The following is an 11,638-nucleotide window of genomic DNA, read 5'->3' as shown; positions in this document are numbered from 1 at the left end:
TGTTAAATTCAAACTTACAATATGTATAAAGTGGTTAATCTTCATGCTGTATAGCTGTTGATATCACAATAGTTCTCGATATTCTGTGTCAAAGCTATTAAAATATGTGCACAGTGAAACATCTAAATATACTGGAAGCAATGTTATTTCTAAACATTTGCTTCAGGCTCCAGAGTTTGCGCACTCTGAATTTTATGTTACATATAGAAACATTAGTAGAGGAAGAGCGGTCTTATAATCATACATATGTAATTCAATATAATGTTTAGCACTTTCTTAGCAAAAGTGAGCACTTTTAATATGTTAATTCGTTTATAGCTATTCTGAAAGATATATGAATATTCATATATTACAAATATTTCTGGTCGTTCTGCTCGTTCTGTATCGTTTCATTTCTTTTACGAAAATCATATAGCATTGATATAATTAATTCGGTTGTATTTCTCTAATAAAGTGTTATTAAAATTAAAACATTCCCGTGTTATCCCAAAGATTTGTTGGAAAAAAACAAATAATAATAATAATAATAATAATAATAATAATAATAATAATAATAATAATACTAGTCGTAGACTCAAATTCGTCTTCTTCACTGCATATTGATTTATAGCCAGATTTTAATATTCCATGCATTATGTATGTCAACAGCAAATATTTTTTATGTGGATGGTGTCTTCGAAATAGTCAATTTTAGTTTTAAAGTATTCTACTTTCCTACTGCAAGAAATGTAAAAGAAATGTAAAAGACTTTGTGATTCGATAAAATCTCCGCTTTAACACAACCTCACCTGATATATATATATATATATATTCATATTTCAAGTAAGCTTTTTGTTACCATTAACTTACTTAATGCAAAGCTATGTTTACGAGACACGAAGTGTTAGTTATTACGTAAGTTCGTACATTACATCATTCTGTTCGGTTCTGCAGTGTACGATGATGAAGTTGCTATTACAGAAGATATTAGCTCCACCAGTCGGTTACAAACGTGTCTGGCTATGTCACTTTCATTCGAAAGAGCGATATAAATGACAATAATTTAATACTTATGTCAATCTTAGGAACAGAGTAAAAATTATTTTGGCCATTGCTGATGAGCCTGGTCCTTAACTGGTAGGTCAGCTTGCTGTATCTTTAAAATGTCGGATAGAGTTTTGTGGCATCTTTCCGACTTTTTTACAGTCTGAGTTCAAATCCTTCCGAGATCAGCTTTGCCTTACATCCTTTGAAGGGTGATAAAGTACCCGTCGATTCTTCTCTTTTTGCTACTGTTTCAATTTCTAGAAGAAATCGACCGTTGTCAGGCCCGACGAAGGATGGGCCGCACTAGGTCTAAAAATACCTGTGCCGTCACGACTTATGTCACATTTCTATCAGGTATTGAAGGCGCAATGCAAGGTATTTGTTTTCTTGACAAATCAGAAAAGCGAAAATTAAATTCGACTTCGGTAGGAATCAAATTTAGGACATTATGGTGCGAATGGTAAAAGAAAAAGAAAAAAATCTCGTCATTCTAGGAGGATGGTTACGCCATAAATTTCAAACTTTTGACAATTTGTTTTTCTTTCTATTTGTTCTCTTTTCGAAGACATCAGCTTTTGTCATTTACTTCACTTAATGATATTAAAATATTTTGTTTGTGTATCGAAACCAGCATATCAAAGAGAACAGCAGCAATAACTACAAAATCATCTCTTATGATTCACTGATTTATCAGCTTTCAGTCATCCTCAGCGCGTGCTTTCCAACCAACAACATACATGAACACAGAAAAATCCGAATATCGCACAAAACCCATAATACAAGTCTTCTTCTTAAGATCGCAATTCTTCAGGATTTTCTTCTCCGATAATGTTTTCTCTAAAGACACTATCATGTAGAAAGTTAAAGGCAGTTATCAATCAACCACACCGACTTCACCACTTTGCAGAAGTCTGCAAAATCATGAGCACACTTCCCCCTCATTCGTCAAATACATACAAACATAATTAATTAATTAATTATCAAAGACTGCAACAATAAATCACTATATAATTCATAGACAAACACTAAAGGCAAAACCGATAACAGCAGCAAGAACAGTAACCCAAATATTTAGTCGTGTTTCCCTATTATGTTACTAGTATCCTGTTTATCATATATCTACTCAATCAGTACAGACCTGAGGGTAATCAACAATACAGCTACAACAATTAGAACTGGTACGAAGTGGGTCAATTCTTTAATGATGCCAACCCTTCTTTCTGACTAAAATGTACATCACACAGCGGGGTGCAGTTCACTGTTGTAATTATCAGGTGCAATATATTATTGGAGAGTTTTATTGACTCACAATGATTACTTCAAGGTCTCCAGTTGACAATGTCCTGGAAAGCAACGAAGGAAAGAATAGACGTTACAGCAAAACCAGTAAGCATATTAACGCACCTTATTGATTGTATGAACAGTAGTGGATGTTGTTTAGGCTACAAGCCGCCTGTTATCCAAACCATTACAAGCTTGGTGATTTCAGCGTTGTTTCTAGATATAGGGCACCAAAGAATTCATTTGCTAATGATATCTGTTTGTTTTTAAGATGGTAGAGGGTAATTTAAAGAATAGTTTAATGTTATATCTAGAAAGCGATTATTAGATATTTAACGTAGGACTACAAAATTCTATAATGAAAAGCAAGAGACGCGAGTAAGGAGAGCTACGAAACATGAACAAAACGAAAAAAAAAATAAAACTGCTTTTGCTTTTCGAGGACGCCAACAAATAATAAATAAGAGGTTACAGTTACAGAGAGCTAAGAAGAAGGGAATGGAGACCCAACTCCAAAAACTATTACAAATATAAATACTAAATTGACAAAGGATTATAAAATTTTATTGTATTACATTAGGAAGATCAATAACCGCTAGAAATGAGTAAAACAGAAGCGGGTAAAGTAAAAACGCAGTATCCGCTGAAAAGCACGAAAATAAACGCTGAAAACAAAGGGTTTTGACTAATGCGGAAAGCATGCAATGAAAATCTTACTTTCATTTCATGCTAGATCTGAAATCAAATAGGGAATGCGAAATAAAAGAAGAGTACTTGACCTTCCTGGATAAAGGAAGGAGGCCTAAAGATCCTTAACATGAACTCAGCTGATAGTTGAACTTGTCCTTCGTATGACACCAGCTGTTTAATATTACTCTACAAGTTGGGCAAATAAACACTGCAGTGATGTGTTGATGTTGCGTTCCTCTAACACATCAACACAAGAACTCTAAAGAGACATAAATTATGAAGAAAAACAGCAACAAAAAACTGAGTTATAATGATAAACAATGTTAAAACAAAATTTCAAATAGAACAGAAGATTATCAACCGAAAATGAACAAAACATCCGACTACACATAACAAAGATAACTTACCACAATCCAAGTAAATCCATCTGATATAAAACGCATAAGGTTCCACAACAGAATCCATTACATATAAAATGCATAAGAATTTACAACACACATCACGTAAAAATCACCTGACTCTACAACAGACTCCTTCACATATAGAGCACTTAAAAATTTACAGTGGAATCCATTACATATAAAACACACAAATCTCTACAACAGGAATAAATTAACAATGCAAGCGAAACGCAATAAAACATGCAATAAATGAACATTCAAAACGCAGTAGAAATATTACAAGACCAATCACACCATTTATAAGGCAATAAAGTAAATCTAAACGATAATGAAGCGCAATTCAAAACGTAACTACAGAGAATGTGTCGCATTGTTTTTGGTTGCATAGTCTAGGCCGAAAAGGAATGTCTCGTAAATGCAGACAAAGGAGAATTGTAGCTTTCATACACTGGAAACTTTGCAAACATTATGGAATACCCATAATAGTTGTAGACTCTGTTAAAGGTTTCACAAAATGTCAAAGTGACCATATTGTAAATCACCATATTGATTTATATAGACATGAAAATTAAGGCAAATCGCACAGCAATTATATTGTCAAAGACACGAGGAAACGAAATGTCATCTAATCGATGTATCAATTTCGACGGTGCAGTTTAAGAAGGTAGTTATTAATGCTACCCGCTATACTTCCAAATCAGAACAAGGCTTGCTGCATACACTCTTGTTGACAATGATTGTACAAAAGGTGAACATGGCAAATTGATTATATTTGATTATATCGGCAGCAACGAAATCATCCACAAGAATATTGGATTTGACTTCGAAAAGCTAAAGTCTAAAATCTAAACCAAAAGCAGAGACGAAGGCCATACTGATATATGTATGTGTATATATATATATAACGCGAGTTAACATAAGATCCCTTGATGACAATGTAACCTTCATTTGACTAAGGTATCTTTGGCCTGATGAGTAGCTAGCGGAGCACCCCTCGTTTGGGTAATTACTACTTTCGAGGTTCTACTAACTATGAAACATGTGTAGTCTGGACTTTATCTTTTCCGTACGCTAAATTGAGATTTTTATTCGCATACATGGCAACCCCAGTTGCTAACCGTAAACTATAAAATAACTTTTTTCAGCTTATCGAACTTCGATAAGGGAAAAATTTACAACTTTTTAAGTCAAAAAACCACTAATGTTCCTGAAAGTTGTTTTTTTAAATACCTTCTACGGACTGTTCGAAGCTTATTAACTTCCTACACCTTGATCCTTGGATCTTAACTTTACATATCACACGCGCGCGCACACACACACACACACACACATACACACACACACACACACATATATATATACATACATTACCTTGAATGTGGGTACATGAAACAATATGTGTGTGTACGAGGAAGAATATCCCTATTAACTTTCTCCGGTATGGCTAAATTGGTGACCTCTAAGTTAAAATGCATATCTTGGATCCGATGAAGACATTCATAAAAATAATTGAGACCGAACGGAAACAGACTGTCTCATGCAGATAGCATACATAGATATTTTATTAGAAGCTGAAAATTCTAGTGATAATATTTTCCTTATCCGATGTCAAATATTATACATCAATATTCGCTAGGCACAAAATCATATATGTGTGTATGTGAGCATGAAAGTACGCGTGGGAGCGTCTGTATATGTGTAAGTATGGATATATATATATATATATATATATATATATATATATAACTGTATGTATGTGTATACATATATATATATATAAGTGTATGTATGTGTATACATATATATATATGTATGTGTGTGTGTATGGATATATGTATATATGTGTGTCAGTGTTTGTATGTATGCATGTATGTATGTATGTGTATATGTGCGCGCGCGCGTCTGTGTACGCGTGTAAAATTATTGCTTTAGCAATATAAAAATTTATATATCCACTGAGTTTAAAAGCTCGAATGTTTCACATATTAAACTTCAATATATTATTGTTTCTACGCACTAATTTTAACAAGAATAACTTTACATAGAGTTAAAATTGGCAAAAACGAATATTCAGAGCAAAATATGTAGAAGAATAAAAATCAATGATCCGAACGATATTTCGAAATTTCGCTAGTATGCTCTACAGCCGTTTCGACGCCATAAATACGAACATCATCAACCACTAAACATTATGACTAATTAGTTTGAATGCGATGAATAAGCCATTTCGTTAGGAAGCTCCGTGATGATTAATGGCTGATGATGGTTGTATTTACGGTCTGAAAACAGCAGTTGCACATAATGAAATTCTGAACTATAATTCGGATCATTCGGCATTCGCATCACTATTTTCTATTTACACATGCACACACGCACGCACACGCACACCAACAGAATACTCGACGTTGCTCAAGCTGAAAAATAAATTTACTTGACTCAGATTTGTTTTTAATAGAGATATATTCGGTTTAACTGATAATAGAATACACTTGAATTTCTCTTGGAAAGCTATCTATCATCTAAACAATAAAACTGTTTTCTTGTTGAGATTTGCTGGTGAGTTAAAGAAAAGTGTTACTTCATAGATAGGAAGACAGCGCATACATTTTAATGCTACATAAGTGTACTCAAGTCATTATCGATTCTGTTTCCGACGCTTGTTTTTACTTCATTGGCTAAAATCAAGAACACATTGATTGGGTTGGGGAAGAACTACGGAAAAAAGATAAAGAAATGAACAACTTCTGTAAATTGTTTTAGAAACATTTTTGCTTACCATATAAAGGACAGCATTAATTGTAACTAAAACTATTTTTAACAAACTTTATTATCTTTGTCGCTGTATCTCGGTAAGGTCATTTCGCCAATAATAAGCATACGCACTGGTTCTATTTCACTTCTTCATTATTCGTCAATCGGTTGATTATTTAACCAATTAACCAATTGATTTGTTTGATTAATAAATCGGTTAATCAATCACGCAGCTTTGTTGATGAAAATTCTTATATCACTATTCGCGACTTCTTAAATAACATGCTATCTCCATTCTGGGTCAGCCTCATTTGTGTCTCTCAAATTTTTTCACAATCCATTTGAACAACGTGTGCAGATATATGTACTTATCTATCTATCTATCTATCTATCTATCTATCTATCTATCTATCTATCTATCTATCTATCTATTTATCTACCTGTCTGTCTGTCTGTCTGTCTATTTCTACCGAGTGCACTTTAAAGCAAATTCTCTAGCTTTATCGATTCAACATGAATAGAACCACTGTGAAAATATCATGCAATGATAAATAGCTAACCGAGTTGATGTTGTTATATCAGCAGTGACACCAATACAAATGGAAAAAGTTGCAAGTATTTAAGTGTTCTTGGATCTGATAGTGTATGTTAGTATTCAGTTTTATAAATCTGTCTTTAACAGTATTTCTACTGATAGCTAACTTATTCACACGCTTTATCACAAACTCTATATAAGTTACTCAAGAAAATGGTGCACAGTTCACAAAAGCTTCTGTAATACATTCTCCATCACTTAGAGATCTTCTGTGATAATAATAGCTGCGACAACTAAATGGGAAGGTCCTGTCAAGATTTTAAATAAGATCGCTGATTGGGAATGCTTCGCTTTAACTGTTAGAATACATATTCTTTGCAGTCTTCAACAGTTTATTCTTTGAAATTAGCGTCAACACGCCTCTATTACGTTCTAAGTTCTACGCTCAACAAGCTCTCTAAACAATATTAAAAGAACTTTAAGGCAGAGAGCTGGCAGAAACGTTAGCACGCCAGGCGAAATGCTTAGCGGTATTTCGTCTGTCTTCACATTCTGAGTACAAATTCTGCTGAGGTCGACTTTGCCTTTCATCCTTTCGGGGTCGATAAATTAAGTACCAGTTGTGGACTGGGGTCGATCTAATCGACTGCCCCCCTCCCCCAAAATTTAGGGCCTTGTGCCTAGAGTAAAAAAGAATATTAAAATAACTTTACCACCCATAACAACAATGCCATATTTTTCATTCCACCAACTTTTGAAAATTACTTCCATCTCCGTTTTTTCTTTGTGGAAATTCATTATTTATTTATTTATTTATTTATTTATTTATTTATTTATTTTACAGGTGATGCCGTTATGATGAGTTTAAGAAAACAAAAAAAATGACTATATATTTTTTATCTTTTACTTGTTTCAGTTACTGGAATGCGGCCATGCTGGGACACTGCCTTAAGGGTATCGCTCAAACAAATTGAACCCAGTACGTATTTTTATGAAAACTGGTATTTATTCTATCAGTCACTTCTTTGTCGAACTGCTAGGTTTCGGAGACGTGATCGAATCAACACCCGTATCTATCTATCTATCTATCTATCTATCTATCTATCTATCTATCTATCTATCTATCTATCTATCTGAAGAGGAAGGTGAGAGTAGAAAGGGAAGTCTTGTCTAGTGAATGCTTCAAAAAAAGATGGGTGAATGTAGCAAGGATTGCACGTGTGAACGACGGAGCCATCTTGAGCATAACCCTATGAACTAGAAAAAAAATCCAGGAAAAAAATAAAACAAAAAGGCAAAAGAGAGTCACTTACTGTTATAGATTCTTCAATGACAATATTGACCAAGGTTACCATGGTCTTTTCCGTAGGCTTTTCTTTCCACGACTAAACCTAAACTGTCCTCCCCTCTTTTTACACGAGAACATTACTGTGATACACGATCCCTATTGATCGCTTTTTTTTTCTCTCGACCCCTTTTGATCGAACTCCCCCCCTTTTTCCCTTCCTACGATCCCTTTTGATCGACACACCCCTATTTTTTCTTCCTTCCGCCTCCCAAAAAGAAAAGCTCTACATTGTATTTGTCCCATCTTTGTTGAGCCCTGTGTGGCTAATAAAAGAAATGTATCTATCTATCTATCTATCTATCTATCTATCTATCTATCTGTCTGTCTGTCTGTCTGTCTGCCTGTCTGTCTTTGCACATGTATATACACGGCGGACTTCCACTCGGTCCCCCTTGCCGACCAAATTCACCCACAAGGTATTGCTCGGCCTGGAGCTATAGTAGAAGTCACTCGTGCAGTGGGACTGAAACCGAAACCACGAGGCTAATCTTTTAACTACCCTGCAGCCATTTCGAGAAATAAGAGAGGATGGCGAAATCAGCAGCGCTTTTGATTGCATGCTTGTTCGATCAAAATTGGCCTGGGGTTAAATAACAACGATAACAATAACAGTTGCTGCAGTAGGAAGAGCTACGACCACAACAGAATGGCAGGTCTACACTAGAACGATTCATGATTGCGATTTAGTTTAGGAATAGTCAACTTCTTAGTGCAAGCTGCATCATGAATGCATTTCACAATTGGACATCGTAACACGAAGAAACTTATTCAGTCTTTAGATATTGTTTAGATTCAGTACGTGCTATAGTTCCTTGACGGAATATTGTTTGCCCATAAATAGATCGGCACACCTCTTCTAATCAATCATAAGGGTGATCAAGTTCGCTTTTCGAAGAAAGCGTGTCCTTCCACCTGATCGATAAGAGAAAGCAAAATAAATGAAAATTCCTTTTTCCATTCTCTGTGTAACTACAATAAACTGCAGTATTCAACAATGGATTACAATGAAACATACCCATAACCAACATGTCCTTAAAAACTGCAGCGAATCCATATGTTTATGTGCTAAAATATTTATATATTCATAGCCCATTCATGGCGAATTATTAGAGTTCCAAACTATTGAAAATTCACTTTATTATATAAGCCCCGACCATCACCCCAGAACAACCAAGACGATCACAAAATTACAAACGCAGGCGAGCTCAGAGAAATACATACATACATGCGCACATGCATGCATACATAATTCTCAGGTTTAAAATATGATATTGTTTTCGTTATCTACATTTCAACGGTGGAGATTTGTATCTTTGTTAGAAACCAGCTCCTTCTTTAAAGAATTTAAATAATTAAAAACAAAAAAGAACATAAATACATGCACGCATACATGCATACATACTTGCATATATGCCTACGTACATGTATGTATGTACATACGTACTTACATATTTACGTACATACACACACACACACACACACACACACACACACATCGTACTGTCTACAAAGAGAACTCGTGGAGAATCGCTAGGAAAGCACGAATCAAAACTTAGCTGTAACGAGTTAACTAATTTGCATCGTTTCGCCAGCGGCATGATTAAAAAATGAATAAAAATTCATCTTAGATATCTAATACACGCAGTGTTGTGCATACGAGTGGATAGGCGCAATTGTGATTGTGCAGTTATAAGCTTGCTTTCCAGCTATATGCTCTTGAGTTTAGTCCTACTTCGCGACGCCTTGAGCAGGTGTCTTCTACTATAACTACAGCCCCGAGCTGACCAAAGCCTTGTGAGTGGATTTAGTAGACGGAAACTGAAAGCTCGTCGTGTGTATATGTGTGTGTGTGTGTGTATGCATGTGTATAAATTTGTATGCGCGCGCGCGCATATATATGAAAATACAAAATGGGACAAGAACGCAAAACATCCAGACAGTTAGGCGATACAAGAAAGGGACAACAAAAATATCCAGATAGACGATACAAAGAAAACAAGGACAGGTCATTCGGAATTTTCTTTCCTCAGTCGAGTTCCAAATGATCTTTGCAATTTCGGCTGGTTATACTCGAGATTGCTCCAATCTGGCCAGCCCCAAGGAAAAACTAAGCTAAGAGCATTAGATTCCTTGGAAGAAAGCAGCGAATGTATAGGAAAACAAGGACTAAAGAAAACGGAGAAGGTTACACAAATACAAGTAACAGGACATAACAACAGGTGTCAACTAAGGACGAATTAAATTAAGCTGACGTGTGTAGAATTAAAGCCTTATATATATGAGTTTACTTTGTATTTGGGCTTCACCATCGCTTGAAACTAATGCTTGTTTCTTTAAGTCCCTGTAAGTTAGGCAGAAGAGACTGATAGAATGTATACCAGGCTTTAAAAAAAACAACTAAGTATTGGAGTTTAACTAAGACCTTTAAGATGATGTCTCAGCATGATCGCAGTCCATTAGCTCTAAACAAGTGGTAAAATATAATTATTTAATCAAACCGCTGATGAACATACAGTATGCCTATCATTATAGCCATTAGAGTTAAGGTCTGTTTTGTGTTTGGTTTACTATAAGTTGTCTTCGCAGGCAGACGTTCTGTGTACAATATCAGTTATGAAGATGCACAGTGAAGGCTTGAAAATTCTATAATTTAATTACTCTAATTTTAGCCTAGGTTTTATAACACGCGCCGTTGTTGACCATAATTCTGCATTAATTATTTAATCACGCTACCGATGAACACAGAGTATACCAATTAGTATCGTCCTTAGAGCAAAGTTCTGGTTTATATTTGATTTATATAGCGATTTGACATCGGTTCTCATTGTAAGGAGAAGTGTCAGGGATACTTGTTCTTAGATGAGCAATCATAGAACCGGGAATCATGTCAGGGCAATCTTTGTTATTTTTACTGCCTACAATAACGAGATTAATAAATGGTAACATCTGTTTAAACTTGCATAGTACAAGGTTTAAAATACTGTATTTCAAGTAGTTGAAAATAGAACTTGGATTTTTAATAAATACCATGTTGTGCATAAATATTTATTAATGCACACTTATATGCAGGCGCGTACACACACGTGTGTGCGAGCGTATGTGTCCGTGCGAGTGTTTGTGTGTGTGTGTGTACGTGTATGTATGTGTGCATGCAGTTATCTAATGTAATAGCTTAGCAATTAGCTATTGTTTGAAGTTTCAACGTAAGTTTAATAGTCTTCGGAATGCTTTCATAAAAGTCAGCAATTAATTACGGATGAAAAATGCAAAATACTACTATGAGGAGAAGAAAAACACAATTAATTGGTTAAATGGGTCTCGCGTTACTGTGACGTGAAGTCAGTTGACATTTATAGCCGGCAGACATTTATAGTATGAAAGAAGAATAACTCACAGAGTTCCATTACAAAGGGAGGTAACAAAAAATCGATCTAGTTAAAAGAAATAAGTGGCTAGCCAAATATATATATTTGTATGGATATACACACGTATATTTTACATCTGTCTGTGTTCGGATTGTCCTCGCACAAGGGCCATCCGGACTCCCGTCTTCGCCGTGAGCAAGAATTAATCTTCTCTCTTCGCTCTTTTGCGCTACATGGGCTC

At 35.1% G+C, this 11,638-nt stretch overlaps 1 long non-coding RNA gene across 1 annotated transcript in view; it reads left to right on the top strand.

Moving 5' to 3' along the window:
- Nucleotides 1-8,320, top strand: part of LOC149137853 (uncharacterized) — a 30,399-nt gene extending 22,079 nt beyond the window's left edge. The window contains exon 2 of the long non-coding RNA XR_016244252.1: nt 7,601-8,320. This is a non-coding gene — a long non-coding RNA (uncharacterized LOC149137853). The remainder of the gene's footprint in view (nt 1-7,600) is intronic.
- Nucleotides 8,321-11,638: the final 3,318 nt, after the last annotated feature.

This window comes from Octopus bimaculoides, chromosome 1, assembly GCF_046866305.1.
Source record: "Octopus bimaculoides isolate indiv1 chromosome 1, ASM4686630v1, whole genome shotgun sequence".
NCBI lineage: Eukaryota > Metazoa > Mollusca > Cephalopoda > Octopoda > Octopodidae > Octopus > Octopus bimaculoides.
Note: the sequence above shows the minus strand (reverse complement) of the source record. Positions and strands in the feature narration are given on the sequence as shown.